At 37.3% G+C, this 16,544-nt stretch overlaps 1 long non-coding RNA gene across 1 annotated transcript; it reads left to right on the top strand.

Annotated features, from left to right (window-relative positions):
* The first annotated feature begins 15,209 nt into the window (after positions 1-15,209).
* On the top strand, positions 15,210-15,668 carry LOC111593772. Its single transcript, XR_002751067.1, has 3 exons — positions 15,210-15,397; positions 15,466-15,504; positions 15,605-15,668. It is a non-coding gene; the product is annotated as an uncharacterized LOC111593772 (long non-coding RNA).
* Positions 15,669-16,544: the final 876 nt, after the last annotated feature.

The raw sequence follows: 16,544 nt of genomic DNA, 5'->3' as shown, positions 1-16,544 counted from the left end.
GCTCTCTCCATATATAGAGCTACTTCTGGCTTGTTGTGTATGTTTGCAGCAGCAGCTAAAAAAAGGCCAGAAAAACTTTATGCCAGACGCTGCACCCACGAGTGAAGTGCGACTCCAGCTCCAGCTCCAGCTCCAGCTCCAGCTCCAGCTCCGACTCCAGCTCCTGCTGGGCGCGTGGGCAAGTGGCGTCCTCTCAAGTGGATTCACGTGCAAATTCTGTTTGCCACAGTTAAAGAAATATTTCTGCCAAATATTTTTATAATTTCCTTTTTGGATAGAAAATTTGCATTTTGTTGCCAGCCATTTCCGCTTTGCCACTTTTACCATTTCCGGTCTTGACGTGCCATAATTGCGCGTCCTTTGCCCGCATTCCAATTGTGTGCGACACACATACATACACACACCACATATATATATATATTTATATACATATACTTGTGTGTGGCTTAATGCGATTTCGCTTGATTTTCAATTCATGTCAAATAAATTAAGCGTTTTCAATTTGCCTTCACATTTGCTGGCGCCAAAGCATTTAACATATGTCAGATTCTTCCCGATTCTCTCTCTCTCTCACACACACACCCTCTGTGTTTGTCTGTCTCCCTCGCTCGCTGTTACTTTGCCTGAAATACACGAACTTCATTTGGAATTTGCATCTGAATATCAAGTTAAAAAGAGGCAATTTAAAATAATAAAATGTTTAATTAAAATTTTAATTTAAATTTATAGTTTTTCAACAACTAAACAATTTTTAATTAAAATTGTATAATATATAAATATAAGTAAATAATTAAAACAAATAAAAAATAATAAAATTAAATAACTCTTTTATTTTATTTATTTCTTTAGTTATTTTCATTAAAAATTAAAAAAAAAATAAATAATAAAAAATAAAAAATATAGTATAATAATATATATATATAAAAAAATATATATATGTTAGTAAAACCAAAACAAAATAAAAATGAAAGCAAATGAAAATAAAATATAAAAAAAATATATATATAATAAAAATAAAATAATATAACAGTAAAAAATTATTACAAAATAAAATAAATAAAAAATTAAATATAAAATATAATTAAAAAATAAACTAAAAATAAAACTGGTCAGATGAACAGTTGGACGGGCAGCAGATGGACTAGAGCCACAGCTGACTAGATGCAATGCGTCATAGGAACCCAGCTATACTATATAGCTATTTATAGGCATACCTACAGCATACCTATAGATCAAGTTTGATTCAAATATTCAATAACTCTGCCTATTTCTTGTCATTTCTTGTCTTGAGCATATCTCAGACGTCTCTGAGGGCAGACTCACATTAAACTTAACAAAAACTTTGCACCTTTCTAGAGATGCCTTTGTCGAGCTTAGCTATTTAGAAATGCAAGCAATAATTTAGAAAAATGTATAAGAATGACGACAAACTGATATTCAGCCTTACCACTGAAGTGAGTAACATTTTGCCTTTAAAATGGCATTAAAATCAATGCAATTTCCACGCATTTCCACGCAAACTTTCCCTGTGCAACAATTCAATTTGGCTACGTTGTTTGCGAAAGGTCTTTAACACAATTTAATTGGCAACAATAAGTGTAATTAACATTTAAAATTATCAAGGCAACATAAATTGTTTGACGGCCATAAATACGCCTGCACAGCGAAAGGTCCTGCCAAAAGGATCTGCGCCTTGTGGACGCGGACCAGCGGACGGCGAGGCACATAAAACAAATATATCAGGCCGGCAAAAGGCATAAATGTTGCATAATTTAAATAAAATTGCATTAATATGTTCTTGAAAAGGGACTCAGCACACACACACATACATATATATATTTATATATAAATATATGTATGCGTGCCTTTGCAAGCTGCGGCAACAGTCGCGCCTGCCTGAGCACAGTTTCAGAGTCCACAGACAGCGTCGACTTCGCTTGGTTATGGGCCATAACTCATCGCAGCCACAAACACAAACACAAACATGACCAAACTGGCTCACACACACACACACCCACACAGACACACTCGTCCAGCAAATTCACACCAAAATCAAAAAGCAATAATGATGCTCGAAAAGTGAACAAGGAAACCATTTCACATACGAGCTCTGTGTGTGTGTGGGCGCTCATGTAGTTAACGTGTGTTTGCAACTGCCGAGCAGCCTTGCAGCCGCTTGTGCCGTACAAGTTTTGTAGTATTTGTCGTTATAAATTTGACATCAATTGGCGCAGCGTGCGAGCAGCGCTAGAGCCAAAGCGGAGACAGCGATTCCAACTGTTTTATTGCGGTAAATAAGTGTCTACAACTGGAATGCATGTATATAAGACCAAAGATATGTACTGTATATACATAAAATATATAGTGAAATTAGCGCTGAAAACTTATAAAGTACGAAAAACATTGATTTTAAATTAAGTAACATTTATTAAATAATTCTTTATAGTATTTAAATTTTTTCTAATATTATATAAGTAAACAGCCGATATCTTTAATATTATTTGATTGCTAAAACGTATTTCTAATGACAGCTCATAATTTGTACATTCCAATTTGGCGGCATCTGCTTGCAGACAAACGCTGAATAACATAAGACTCGCAACAGCTGTTTGACGCAGCCCTGACCCAAATCAATTCGATTAATTGCTAGCAACTCTGTGCACTGCTGCAGCGCCAAAATTTGAAATTACACTTACAAACACTTCCACTTACTGTCACGACTAAAATAAGCAGTGCTCTTATTGGTAAGCAGGGCAACTTAAAACCCTGCATTGGTGACAGCTGTGCAGCCAGTGTAAGCAGGTTTGTGCACTAGCTTATCTATTGCTCTCAAACTGTATTGTTTGTTGAGTAGTTCACTAAGAAGAACTCGGAGTCTGTGGGGCTCATCAAGAAATTTCCACATTTGCCATCAATCCGCTTAATAACAGCACACTAACTCACCGCCTAAGAATATATAGTCGCTGGAACTAATACATGATTATGATTGAATCCACCAACTGCTGTACCCTCTTAATCTCTACTTAATTCATACAGAGAATACAATATAAATGCAATTTTAAATAAGTTTCCTAACAAACAGTACAGCGAGAAGCAGTGTTAACTGCAGAAAACTGCTTTTGAGCTAAGTAATGAAATTTTGAAAAAGTGTAAGCAAGCAGTGAACTGCTGTTGAACTGCGTAACGTATTTTTAAATATGTATAAGCAAGCAGTAAACTGCTGTCGAACTGAGTAACGAATTTTTAACATGTTCTAAATTTAATTTACGGAATTGAATAAATATTTAAATTAAATTATTATTGTTAATGTTGATTGCTATTTGTAAGTAATTGAGATAATAATATTTAGACTATATATACTTTCTCAATATATATTGATCAAATTTTTATTGACAATTCTATCCAGAAATTGGTATTAAAATAAATATACAACACATTTCGATAAATAGTCGACCATTTTATCTCTAACTGAATTAGTTACGCATACTTGATCTTTTCTTTTATCTCGCTTAGATTTCAACTGCTGCCATTTTCTATAAATCAGTTTTATGGAGCTCCAACTGCAGCCCGCAGTCTCCACATGTTGCATTTCAGCTGCTGCCGCCGCGTTGCCTCACAGCAAATGACGTGTGAAATGCTGTGCATGTAACCTGATGCTAATGCTGTCTGTGACAGCGAGTCGAGCCAGTTGCAGCTACTTAAGCAGCAGAGCTGAGTCCTGCCGCAGCTCTTGCTTTAAGCGCAAACGATTTTTCAATTTCACGCGGCGCGCCGAAGGACATAAACAAAAGTGCAAGCAACTGGAACTTCAGGTGTGCAGCTAGCGAGAGAGAAGAGGGAGGGAGAGACAAAGATGGGGGACAATCGTTAGGGTTGCCCGAATGTTAGCCAAGTTTCATTCATTTGGCCATGCTCGTCACGTTTTTAGCCACTTTTTGAGCGACAGACGCCGCGCGAATCGCGTGCAGACACAAATACCCTAAAACGTCGCACGTGTGTGCATGTGCAACTGCCACGCCCACCGCTGTCGACACATTCAAGTGCATTGGCAAAATTGCAAATAATTTTTTATAATATTGTGCACAATGCAATTTTACTCTCTACCCCGGCTGGCTGGGTTATTATTCAATCGGCCACAGTGCTGCCTGGCTAGCGTGGAACGTGAACCACCTTTTAGGTAAATTAAACTGCCTCGCCCACAATTAAATGGCTAACAAATTGTGAGCGGAGTTCGCCTCGTGTAAATTACATATTTTATGGGTGCGTCCCAGGCAGGCAACACTGTAGCTAATTACACTTACGGCGCCAACACATAATTACAATTGGCACATTTTATTGTTGACTTTATGCGAGAAGTTTCCTCTTTGTTTTGGCCTTACTTTTGTTTTTTTTTTCTCTGCTCTCCTTTTTGGCACAGCTTCGGCCAAACTTTTCACATTTCATGTAAAGTTTATTTTTTGTGCTTGGCCAATTTATGCCGACAGTTGTGGAAATTATGCAGATTTCTGCTGTAGACGCTTTGGCATTTCATTGCCTGAAAACTGGGCCCACAGCTAATATTATAACGATATTTATATGGCACATAAAATCAAAAAAATTGGGTAGATTGCGGAAATCTAGTTTATTTGAGACAGATATGTTTATAATGAAGTTGCGAAATACTTATCGGTATTATATGGCACATCCACAGAGTATTTTGGTTAAGGCCCAAGAGCACAAAGATTCAAATACCACAGCAGCTGGGCTCAGCAATCCGATTAAGACATGCTTAACAGAATCTAGGTCTAGCATTATTTTGTGTTAGCTGATGCTCTGGCAACAGAAATATAAAAAATATTGTTTTATATTCAAAACATATTCCAATTATTTAAAAAATATTACTAATTCTGTTACTGCTTAAATTAATAAATCTTATTTAAGATTAAATTTAAATATGCATTGTTGTTGAACTCTTAAATATTGTAAAGAAATTTAAATCTCTCGTGTCGATCAGCTTAGCAAATTATCTAAGTTTTGTATAAAAGTGGACAGCATTCTAAATTTATAAATAATCTGTCAACTTATATTAGCCTAGAGAGTGCAAATTAGTTCACGTTATCAGCTGCTTAAATAACAGAGGCCACAAAGCAGATGGAGGCTCAGTTAAAGTGAGTTAAAGTTAGTTAAAGCGCAGCTGAGTTTCTGTGTATGCCCGGATTAGGCTCTTTAGGCGTTTCACTGTGTTTCTTTTAAATTTTCAAAAGTTTCCGAGTTCAAGAAACTTGACTCGAAGCAGCTCTTCTGTTGGTTGTCTACAGTCTATAAGACCTATAGGTGGCATTGTACATAAAGATGTAAGCATTTGCTGCTAAACGACTAAACACACTCCCTTTTTCTTAGTCTGCCTCTTCACTTGGAAGCAGGAGTTGATCCGCTTTTACCTTCAAGATGCAGTCTTTCTATGGATTCTAACTGAACAGTGTCAGTCGCTTCTTGCATCCAAGTCCCACTTTATGTCAGCCTCTTTTCCAAGCAGCTTTTGCTGTTGCATATTCGCTATACTAAAGTCCCATCTTTGACTTCCTCGACAGTTTCTGCCACATCGGTCCTTCCTTCTATCCACCTTGAGCAGCATTTTTTCGGCAATTGATAATACTTAAATGTAAAGTAAAGGTATTGATCATGCTGATCACGATAGTAAAATATATTCATTAATTTGTTTACCCTTTATTATCGTTAACCCCACCTACAGGCCGTCTTCTGCGTTCTTAGCATTGATTCAATGGCAAGCCTTAAATATTATTCGACTTCTTTTCATTGCCATCTTATTGAACATTTTATTCAAACACGCCAGTCCATTACATGGCCAGCTACTCGTCCCTGGATCGAACTGCAACAATACATCATCATTTACGTAGCTTATAAATTTTATATAAATCGCAAAAGGCGAAGGAAAAACACAAAGAAACAAGAGAAAAAGAAGAACTGCAAATACTTTAAAAATCGAGCAAAGGCTCGACTCGACTCGATTGAAATATAAAAACCACAAAACAGAGCGAAAAGGCAGCTAAGCAGACACAGCGCAGAGGGTGCTAAGGGTGCTGAGGGTGCAAAGAGGGTTCAAAGGACAACACACTAAAAAACCAGGCAAATTTTATTTGCATGTGGCTTTTCAATTCGTCTAAGAACATAAAACGGGCCAACAGAAACGTTTTGTTGTTTTTATTTTGGTAGGGAAACCCTTTCGATGATGCAAAAATAAAATAAAGCTGTAAAAATAGAACAGCGCAACAGGGAGAGCGAGAGAGATAGAGAGAGAGAGACAGAGCGGAGAGTGGGAGCTAAGCGGAGGCGCGGCGTCTTAACAATTTCCTGCCAACTTCTGCTTCATTGCATATTTCCGTTTCCGTCCGTGTTTGTCTGTCTGTCTGTCTGTCGCTTGTCTCCATATGCCCCTCTCTCTCTCTCTTTGTCTCTGTCTGACATCGTCTGGCAGCACACATGAGCACTGCGAACTGGGAATCGTGAGCTGAAGTTGTGAATAGCGACGACAGCCTCAACAAACATTTTTTCCTTCTCTTTTTACGATTTGCAATTATTTTTGCTCATTTCAGCAGAAGCAAACATTTCCTTAAGGACAACTAAAGCACCAGACGCGCCAACTATGCCAGAGCCAGAGCGAGAGGGAGAGGCAGAGAGGGGCAGAGCGAGCTACAAAGTTCTTACAGCTGTCCTTCACATTACAATTTACATAAGTTGATACACAGCAGTTGATATTTTTCGACTTGTTTCCTAAGAAACTCTGGACGTACTCCGCTCTCCCTTTCGCTCTAACGGGTCTCCAACATTTTCTCTACTCAGTTATTTGTCCGCTTGAGCAACGCTCTGAGCAGTTTACATGAAAAGCATTTTAACTGCAACGAGGCGAACGACATAAATCGGCATTGGCAACATCATCCTTCCCACCTTCCCACCTCGCACCTTCCACCTTCAGCTTGTGGTAGGGAAGTGCACGGAACTGCTGCCAATTGTCTTTGCATAGCATGTCGTACATGGGAAGCTGCTCTTTCGGGTGTGGGAACAGCTGTTTTCATTTGTTATCCAACCGAAGATCTTGATTTAAGCGAATGCAGCAGACAAAGTCAATATTTTTGGTTTAGATTTCCATTGCGTTCAGGAAATATATTACTTAACTGTTAGCTTAAATGGAAATGGAAAACTCTTACTTTGAAAAAAATCAGAGAAATGTCCTTAAATAAATGTAAAATAATGAAATATTACCAAATATCCATTTGGAAGTTATATTTGCTTACATTTTTTTTTAAATTTTAGAAATGCCCAAAAATATTATTTATATTTTCTATAGTACAATTTTTTAATAAATAAAATTATTTTTATTTGCTATTCTTTTAATGAAAATATTGTCAGTATTCATGGTTTTAAATTTTTGGGTTTAAGGAAAAATAATTCTTAAATAAACCATTTCATAAAATATTTTAATAATCATTTTCGAATGCAATGAATAAATTATAAATTATAAAAAAATTAAAATTGTATTACAGTACAGTTATAAAAATAATTTAATATAAAATGAATTTTCTTCTGCTATAATTTAATATATATTGTAATATTATATATTTAATAAGTATATATTATAATCTATATTTGCATAAGCTAACTATAACTAGAAATTCTTACAATGAAAACTCATAAATTCTCGATATTTTTCGCTTTGTTTCCTTTCCTTTAACTTTCTCAATCAACTCGCCTTGTTAATGCTTAAAGTATTTGCACAACTTTTCTCAATGCTTTGGCAATTGTTTTTTTCTTCTCCATTTTTTTGTGCGCATAATGAGCAGCGCCTGCCATGTGGCGGATCTGGCTGTCTCTCAACATGTGGCGCCTCCAATTGAGCCCCCTTAGCCATGGCCCAAACTTCACTTTGCCGTCTTCATTCGTGTGTGGCGCTCACTTTTTGTCTCAACTCCCCGCAAATTGGCCACGTAAAATGCAAAAAAAGCATCAAATCCCTATTGCATGGCTAAATGAAAATAGAATATTTTGTTTTTCTGTTTTTCTCTTTTATTTTTATTGAGAGTTTATGACTATGAAATGCCCTAAGTTTAAGGGGTAACGCTAATTAGGCCACTATTTAAAAAAAGGCTGCAAAAAATAAGATAAAGTAAAATAATAATAATAATAATAATAGAAAGAAAAATAATACAAATTTTAATATAAATAATAATAAAAAAAATAATAATAAAATTTAAAAAAAAAAAACGAAGAATAAACTTAAAAAAATAAAAATAAAATAAAATTATTTATTATTATTTGTTATTATATTATTATATACTAATAAATACATATTTAATTTATAACATATATAAGATTTAGATTATATGGCTGTCATAATTTATCACATCTATCACACTAAACAGACTTATGTCTGATAAACCACATATATATTTTAAAGAATTATAGGGTAAAAAAATTATTTATTTTAATATATATATTTATTTATATATCTGAATTCCCACTTAACGTCTTTATGTGCTTATTGTGCGCAAATTAAAATATGTTGAACTTCTCAACATTATAGTCTATGCTTGGAAACTAACAACTAAACTAACAAAGCGTTGCCTGCTTGTCATTCACACCTCGCATAATCGAGGCCACCAAGTTGCTCAGACAACCCATCTGCCACGCTCAGCACACAGGGTATATTATATGCATGTGTATATGGTTAACGTTAAAAGAGGCAAACATTCGCCTTTGAAGTGTCATCCCTTGCCGTACACCTAGCCCCCTGATTCATGTTGAAATGTTTCGAACGCGTGCAGAAAATCAAAATAAAACGTTTTTCGTTTCATTTGCAATGAAATTCGCAATTGGCGTCTTTGTTTTGCTATTTCTATGCGCGTATCTATGTTTGCTTTGGTTTGGTTTCGGTTTCGGTTTCGGTTCCGTTTGTTTGTAGCTGCGACTCAGAATCGTTTTCCAATATACAGGAGACGCCTCTCGATGGGCATTCTCTCTTCTATATTCACACGGCATGTGGGGCCAATCGGCAATCAGTGGACTCGCTTCCGTGTCCGGGTGTCATTTTCCTAGTGTGTGTGCGAGTGTGTGTGTGTGTGTGGAGGGTTCTGTTTTTGCTATTTTATTTCTCGCCCTGGCAAACACACACAGAGTACCATGAATATTTAACTAGCTACAATTGACTATGATTGTTATGGTCGTTGCCTAGTTCCACCACTCGCCACTCGACAGCATCCACATTTTACAATTAGAGTAGGGTACCGGGTGCAGGGTATAGGGTATATGTAAGCCGTCTTGCCCTGCCCTTTCATTAATCAATTTGCTTAACAATTTTTTCTCTTTTCGTTGCCTGCTCGAAGGCTGCCTCTGCATTTGCTTTGAGCGAGCTACAAAAAAATTGCAATTTTAACGCATGACGGCGCATTTTCAATCGAAGCAAGAAGAAGAAGAAGCAGTAGAAAAAATGTGCTTCAGATTGTGCCGACTTCTACTTAGACATCGTCGCGTAATCGAATATAAATTGAATTTTTTAACAACAAATGGATTTTGCCAAAGGTTCTCCCTCTCCTCTCTCAGCCAGATCTGCTGCCTCTCAACTTCATTCAAACGAAATAAGCGTTGGATTAATATATGCATTAAAAAATATAAGTAAAGAAATATGTTATAGAAAAAGCCAAGTCCTTTCGCTTCTTTGTGAATTGACTTTTAGCCAGGTTAGATGCAAAGGCTTTATTGCATTTGCAGCGTCTTGGCAGCTGCCACAATCGAAAATGTTGTTAGCCAACGAACGAGCGCCAAGAAACAATTCTCAAACCAAAGTTGATTTGTTTGCCTTCGCCTCGACCACGCCCCAATTTTTATCTTTCTAATTAAATATTTGCTTGGCTCGCCGCCATTTGCGTGCCTGTCGATAGCTGCTTAGCGTGCAAATGTGGCCACAATTTATGGCCCGTCATTTGTTTGGCTGAAAACATCTTTCAGCTACGAGTCGGGCACACATTAATCAGTTGTGATATCACAGAGTAGGGACTTGGCTAGGAGCTTTATGGACATGTTCGAGAACTGAGAAAATTGAATATTGAAAATAAAATAAATAAATTCTTCAGTGCGTGATAGCATTGCTTTTTATAAACATTCAAAATAAATTATTCAAATATTTTGGAATCAAATAAAACCTCAGAATGTGTTAAAGTAATATTTGTAGAGTAAAAAAAGATTTATTTTAAATTTGCATTTAGTTAAATTTATATAATTTAATTGTCATTTTACTTAATTTGCATAAACAATATAAATGTGACAAAACAAGATTTGGAATACTTTCGATAACTATGCAAACGTGTTCTAATGTATGTATACAAGAAGTGTATCAAGGTATCTGCTAGTCGGGCAATCTCAATTATAACAATCTTACATATAACGCATTGCTCTAATTAGGGCGTTTGCTTGGTTTGGTTTTCCTCTTTAAATTTATATTAAAAAATATATATAGTAAATTAATTGATGATAAGCAAAGGCTTAGCTTTTCCTTTTCTGGTTTTCGTTCATTTTGACTAGTTCACGAGTGGTTCATCTGCAAAAGAGAACCGTTAAGTTGGCCACAGTTAAGGCAACGTCTTTGGGGTTTCATACGTCTGCTCGAAAATTGGCTTCAACTGGGCTCGACACATTTTCACATTTTCACAATTTTATATTTTCACATTTTCCGCACGCAGCTTTTTTCGGCTTTCAGCCCCCGCTGCTGTCCAACTTGTCTGATTGAATATTTTTTCGTGTTCACTTTTTGGCGTGTTGTTTTCTGTTTTTGCTGCCGCTCGCACTTGTTCTGCTTTCTGTCTTTTTTTGCCAACCGACACTCGAACGCGTTTTCTATGCCATGTTTTTTGCACTTTATGCATATTTTTTGCATTTATTGCGGTACGAGGGGAGCTAGCTGAGCTGTATGTGCATGTGTGTGCGTGTGTCGAGCCGGGCTAATGTATGCTCGTCACGTTTAGCCACTTGTGTCCTGTGGGCTTCTGGCTGCCGTGTCTCCACATTCACTTAGTGGCAAGTCCTGGGCCGAACCTCTTTTGCATATTGATACGCTTCTATATGAAATCCACTTGGGTAAGCCTTCGCAGCCCTCAAACCAGCCTTTCACTTTGTAATGGAAATTAACAGCAGTTTATGTTGGGCTTCTCATCATTTGCAGCATAAATATGAGCTAATAATACGCAGGGCATAAATTACACTCAGGCAAATCACACAATATTTGAGCTAATTTAGATGGAAAACCTGCAGACAGTCGAACATTAACCTAAAACTAACAATAAAATTCCGTTTTTTCATATATTAAATATACTCTTTTTTGCTAAAATTACAGAGTATAAAAACTAAATTTAATTGGGCTAATTGTGGATACACTGCTTGCTATATTTTCAGCGTGTGTTCAAGTGCACTGCTTGCTTTTCCCGTAGCGCTCGAAAGTAGGCAACACAAAATTTAATGGTCCCAACAACTGCATTTAAAGGCCGTTAAGACTGACCTATCCCAACAAATATTCAATTTTTATATGGAATTTGTGTAGTAAAATGGTTGGTTCGTGTGCCATAAAAATGCACATAAAAAATGCTAAAATGGGAAACTCCAGACACTCCCAACTGCCAGAGTGGAACATTTTCGCTTGGCACGCAAAGCAATTAAAGCAACAACGCAAACTTTTCGGCGCCCAAATGGCGCACGAAGGCGCCTCAATGTCAGCTCATTAAAGTTTAGTGGGCGTCTTTTGCATATGGCCCAGACAAGTGCAGTCAGCCCAAAGAATGGGAAATGGGGAACGAGGACGGTGCTACGGGCGAGTGCTCAACTGGCAGCTGATAGACGTTTTATCCCTGACACGCCCAAACGCCCACACACTCGCAAAGTGCGCGCCAATGTCGAGGTGGAAAGTTTCTGCTCGGCGATAAATCAAATTTTTGCTTGTTAACTCGCTCGTTTAAATTAAGTTGAACATTGGCTAAGAGGCGACGCTAAGAGGCCTAAACCAAACTCTCATTCTATGTAGCTTAAAGCATTTAATGCGCCTCCTAGCGCAAGAACTTGTGGGGAAAGCCCAAAATTGCCGCGCCAGCTAATGAAAATATTTGGAAACTTGCCTTCAACGAGCCCCATCAAGTCTGAGGCTTGAGGTAGTCGGCTGGTAATTAGCGCAGTGTATACTTTTAGGCGGGCTTTTTATGTTGAGTCAAAAATAGTGGCAAGAAAAAGCGCTCGAGTTGAGTCAGCGAACTGCATAAAAAAACTTAAGGAAATGAGATTTCTTTGCCTTGCAGCCGAATGCAATCATAATTTTTCACTAACGCTAAGATGAAAAATGGTTTCATTAAGGTTTTATCATAAATTAAAGCAAAATTGAAAAACTACTAAATTTGTATTAAAATAAAATAAATATATATATTATTATATTTTAAGCTATACCTAAAATGGGTATAAGATGATTTTAATATAATATAAATATATATATTATATATACAATCAGGTGTTCGATTTCTTTGTTTCAGATAGCTCAGTTAGATTTATGCTCAGAAACTCAAGAGTAAATGTTGCAGTCAGTTTTTGGACAGTCTTACAACAATTTATTTTATTCATTAATATTAGAATTTTAATTAGAAACTGAGTTGCTCTCTCTTCAACAAATTTTATCAATCTATCTTCCCTTCTTTTATATAGTGTATCATAAGTATACATGCGAAATATTTGTAACTTAACACTTTTCTATATTTAAGGTCTTCTATTTGCATCAATACCGAACACGAAACTTTAGCTCCTGTGTTGTCACATTGGTGGTGTTATCTAACACTACAACACTGTGGGCTTGTGTTCGAGGACCAGGTCAGCAGCCCATTTCATGTGATTACTCACAGAACGCAGCAGCTCAAGGGGGCAGGAATGAACGAGAGAGAGAGAGAGAGAGGGATCAGCCAGGACGCCCATGCCCAATCAGTGCTGGGGCCCAACAAAATGCTTCACACATGGCCCCATAGGGCGTCGGCTGCTTGTTATTGTCATTGTTATCAGCAATGTCAGTGCAAACAACAACAGCAGCAACAACAACTACAATAAATAGAGCCCTGCCCATGTCTCATGTGGGCATATGTTAAACATTTTGACACTTTTGCGCACGGTTGAGCCGACGCCAACGCCAAAGCCAACGCCTACGCCGAGTCTGAACTTTGACAATCTAATGGAACTTGATGAGGGTACATTTCCGCTTCAACCAAAAAATTGCAACAACAACTGCTAACTCTTGCCACCCATTGCAAATTTATTTAAATTTCAAAAAATTCCTGCTGTCCAAATTTGTAACAATTTGCTGTTGTTGCCCGCTTGCCTTTCCTTCCACCTGACCAGGTGCATTGGTCAACGATAATCAACGCACTGAAATCAACGACTGTCAAAATTTGCGTTACATTTTGTGTGGTGCCAAATGCAATTGCTTTAGTTTCGATTCGATTGCAGCTGGGGCGCTGAAGCGGGCGCACAACTAAACCGCATTAGCGGTCGCTGCAGAGCTTTGCTGTGGGCAACTAACGCCAGATTGCAGCGAGAGAGAGGGAATGGGGTAGCAGGAGCTTAAGCGGCTGCTGCGCATAGGGTTTTAGTGACTGGCGAGTGTTGCAGCAACTGAAACTTAATTAAGTGTTGGTTGAAGGCCCTTTGGGCCAGGCAACGAGGCAACTATTGCTCAGCGGTTGTCGATAAATGTTAACTGTTTTTCGGTTTTTGCGGATTTCCTGTTGATTTTTATTGGAATTTCGAAGGATGTTGCTATAGCAACAGCAACAGCAACAGCCAAATGAGATGGAATGTGGTGTGTGAGGTCTTTGAGGTATTTATTCAGAAAGCTGTTTATTATTAACTTTTAAATACAAAAAAACTGTATATAAATTAAAAACATATTTAAAATAAAAAATTAAAAAAAAACACTATTTAAAATATTTTTTAAATTTTTAATTAAATAAATTTGTATATAAACTACAAATATACATAAGAAATTAAATTTAAAATGAAAAAAAATTAAATTAAATATATGAGTAACATATGTTTCATATATTTAACATATTTTATATATTCCCCATATGACAAAATAACAGAATTCATTCAAAATTACATAGAAACTGTTTAAGTTAAATATTCATTTCTTATAATACATTATCTTTACTTTAGCTAAATAAAAGGTTGGCCAAAATAATTATTTTTGATTTATTTGTAGTTGCAGCGAATTCTAAGTTAGAATATATGCAAAGTAATATAAGCTCCTTGATGAGCTATTCTAAGTATTTTAAGTAAAAGCACTTATACTAGATGCTGTCTACCTAGACTCTGGCAGCTAACAAATTTATATTGTGTTGTTGCCCCACATATACACAGTCAGTAATCCTTGGCTAAACTAACCTCCCTCTGCTTGTTGCACAACAATTGATTGCACCCTCGCTTTGTGTATATAGCATATATAATTATGCTTGTTAAGACTTTGACGCTGAAATACCCGCGAGACACAAAGATGCCCCACCAACGCATATACCAGAATTCCAAAGAAAAAAGCGGAAGCCTCTGGGACAGCGCATGCCAATTGGTTTAGCTGGCAAGGGGAGATGGGAAGAGGAGGAGAGGTGGCGGGCGTGCCCGTTCTTTAGCTACGCTGCCAATTTTCGTTATCGTTTTCGAATTGAAAATTTGCGTAATCACATTTTAAGGGAAAATCGCTTTACAAATGAAATTAAATCGATTTTTTAAGCCAGACACTTAAAGCCAGATACGAATCGTTGGCAAAACTTGAGTGTTTGCCGTTTACATTATGGCAACTCATATCCGTTTCCGTTGCCACTTCCACACAGCCACAGCCACAGCCACAGCCACATCCACTTCCGCCGCTCGAACTTAAAGTCCGCTGAAATATGCGGCGACAACTTCTTTCTCAATATCTTGCAGTTTATTTTATGCATTTCATAGCCCTATCAACGTCATCAAATCGTTAGTCAAATTTCCCAAAAAAAACTTTTTAGAGTAAGGAACAAAGAATTGAAGTGGGCAAGAAGGGATGTTTCTCTTGGCAATAAATATGATGAAGTGCGTTGTGCGACTACTTCAAAGTGCAGCTCAGCCTGCAGACTTAGAGCGATATGTGCTTCTGGTGTCTATGCTAGCAGGCAGGGCATATCAGTTCTATAGGAACCGAATTGTCAAGCAACAATTTAGCCTTGTTTATTCAGTTGAATATATTTCTTACATATGAATATATTCATATATATTTCTAACAGCATGAATAGCCTTAAAATACTTTATTTTCTAATGCAGATCATAGCAGCATTGGCGGCATTCAACAAGGTCATCAAATCACGTTAGTATGCAATTCTGGTACATTATAAATTGATATAATCGAAATCTTTTTGTTCCACATGTGCCTAGCTCAATGCCGATATATGGCTGATGTTGGACCTTGCGATGGTAAAATTCGAGTTTTTGGCTATGATTATGTGACTAATCGCTGTGTACACTTCTTTTATGGTGGCTGTGGTGGAAATCCTAATCGTTTTGCGACAAGAAGCAAATGCATGCAAACTTGCTTTGTAGAGAATGCGGACGGGCAAGATCATTTAGAAGATGCACGGTTTGATATGTTTTATAAAGATGAATTATAATGTTCAACGTGAAAGCAAAAATCAAGCGCAAACCTCTCATTCTCCATAATTATTATTTTAATATTAGCTGTTTCTCTAGATTTTCCACTCAATTCTGTTTCTACAGGGTACAACTTGGGCTTATACTCGCGCACTTTGGCAACTCGCTTTATGTCTTGTGCAAACGCATAATTTCAGTTGAAATTTCTTTTGCCCCGTCGAGTTGCAAGTAATGCGTTTTCTTTTGACGTTGAGTGTCCGTGTCTGTCGTTCATCTCTCTTTCTCTCTCTTCCTCTCTCTCGCTCTCTAAATCTATGGCTGCCTCTTTGTGTAACCGTCTGTTTGCTGCCAATCTAAACGGCCATTAAGTCAAACAGCTCGAGTAATTTGGTAGCTGCAGCTGAGTCTCTACTGCATTCATTGTTCGCAATGGCAAAATGTCTAACATTTCATTTTCAACACAATTTTGGAAATGATTTTTGAGATACAGACGCCAAATAAGTTAACTCCCTTTAATCTCGTTATTGTTTAAAAACACATTTTATATAAAATATGTAAAAAAAGCGCCTTTGTGTATGTGTTAGAGTGAATCAGCATTACTATCCGCAATCGAATGCTCTCATACTGCGCCTGAGAGTGACTGAGCGAATTATGATGGCTTCTGGCTGAGAGCAACGGCTTCGTCGATCACGACGACCATTAAATTTCCAAAAATGAACCGAGAGTCGGTGTGAGAGAGAGCAATGCAGTGCCGCTCATAAGCGCTCAGTACCTTTGGCTACCAAATCGAAAGCGGGAGTGAGATGGCTATATCAACATAGGTACACTGCCACTGTGTGTGTCAGCGTGAACCCGTGAGTGAGTGA

This window comes from Drosophila hydei, unplaced genomic scaffold, assembly GCF_003285905.1.
Source record: "Drosophila hydei strain 15085-1641.00,03,60 unplaced genomic scaffold, DhydRS2 tig00000367-arrow-arrow-pilon, whole genome shotgun sequence".
In the NCBI taxonomy this organism is placed as follows: domain Eukaryota; kingdom Metazoa; phylum Arthropoda; class Insecta; order Diptera; family Drosophilidae; genus Drosophila; species Drosophila hydei.
The sequence above is the reverse complement of the archived record's forward strand: the minus strand, read 5'-3'. Positions and strand labels throughout refer to the sequence as shown.